Genomic DNA, 1,848 nt, shown 5'->3' with positions numbered 1-1,848 from the left:
ATGATAAAAAAGAAGATATGGACAACCATGTCAAATCTTGTTCAATTCTCACAACGGTAACAAGAGACCTAAGTTAAGCCCACGAAGCCTGGTTTGGTGGAATCTTCAAAAACAGGGCAAAGGAGACCAAATGAAGCAATTTTGGAAAAGAAAGTATAATACCTCATAAGGTAGTAGGACTAATCAAGGGATTTTAGTGAGTCGGGAAGCCTAGGTATGTACGTCCTAGTAGACCAAAATTTAGTCTCATTGTAGCTTCTGCCGCTTTCGGTCTCGGACGCTTTCCTGCTCCCTTTTGCGGTCTCTTAGCATGGGCACAAACATTATACACATGAAACTGTTCTAGTTACAAACACAGTCCTCTATCTATTATGGGGACAATGGTAAACTATGCTCTTGCTTGGTGAGAAAAATATACCATATGTACCTCTTATATGTTACAGTCAAGCTTTTATTTTACAGAAAGTAGATTTAATAGATGAAGTGGCTTTTGTGTTACTGCTCGTATACTCATGTCTCGTGAATTCTCAAGAGCAAAGTGTTGTGGATTCTAGTTATGGTATGCAATGTGCAATGAATTTTAATGCAAAGCAAAGTGCTACAATTTCTAAAGAGCAAAGTGCTCTCAATTTTAATTATGTTGAGTAATGTGCAACACTATTGTAAAACAAACATTAAAGGATTAAATATTCTCCATCCCAGCATAAACTTTAGTTTACTTTCTCCTTTTGCACGACAAAAGCTCACTCACTTACTCAAGGAGTATAGTGATGCATTCTCAAGTGATTTACAGTCGGGTTTACCCCCTACACGTGATGTTGCATCATGGCATACATGTTTGTCTGGCACTAAATCAGTGAGTAAACCACCTAAACATATGAGTGCTAGTGAGGCCAAGGAGGTTGAGCGTCAGTTGGGGTGACTACCTTGCCCATGGTTTCAGTAGACCTAGCACTTTGCCTTGGGGCATCGCCAATTCTATTGGTAAAAAGGAAAGATGGTACTATGTGCATGTGCATAGATTATCACGGATTAAACACCATAACCATAAAAAAACAAGTATCCTCTGTGTTGAGTGAATGAGTTGTTTGATCAACTCCATGGGCAAGATACTATACAAAGACAGATTTCGTTCATTATACCACCAAGTCCGTATCCTTTTGATAGATATCTCTAAGACTGCCTTTAGAACACGGTTCGGGGCATTATGAGTTTTTGGTTGTGCCTTTCGATTTAACCAATGCTCCAGCTACATTTATGACACTCATGGATAGTGTCTTACGTCCCTATCTTGGAAAATTTTGATGTGGTTTCCTTGATGACATTCTGATTCACAATAAACTGGAGATGAACACATATAGAACACTTACAATTAGTGTTCGAACAGCTACAAACCCACGCATGTATGCTAAGCCAAGCAAGTGCAATTTCTTTAAAGTAGAGATACATTACCTCAGTCATGTGATCTCTTATTCTGGCATCAAACGGACATTGACAAGGTCGTTGCCATTCTTCGATGGCCACATCCCAACACGGTTGAGGAGATTCAAATCTTCTTAGGCCTGGTTGGATTTTATCGACAATATATCTATGATTATGCCAAAATTGTTGTTCCTATGACGGATTAACTTTAAGAAAAAGATAAAATCTTTTCTTGAGAAGAAGCCCAACAACGCCAGTTTTGAACAGCTCAAGGTAGTTGTAGCCACTACTCTCATCCTAGCAACCCTTGACCCACTTAAGCCGTTTGGGGTAGAGACTGATGCTAGTGATAAAGCAATTGGTCTGGTACTGTCCACAAGGGAAGATCTATAGCCTTTGAAGGTAAAAAATTGGATAGATCTCAAC

The sequence above is a fragment of the Adiantum capillus-veneris genome, unplaced genomic scaffold (assembly GCF_014529385.1).
Source record: "Adiantum capillus-veneris isolate H3 unplaced genomic scaffold, ASM1452938v2 Hic_scaffold_33, whole genome shotgun sequence".
NCBI classification, from domain to species: Eukaryota; Viridiplantae; Streptophyta; class Polypodiopsida; order Polypodiales; family Pteridaceae; genus Adiantum; species Adiantum capillus-veneris.
This window is presented reverse-complemented; position numbering follows the sequence as displayed.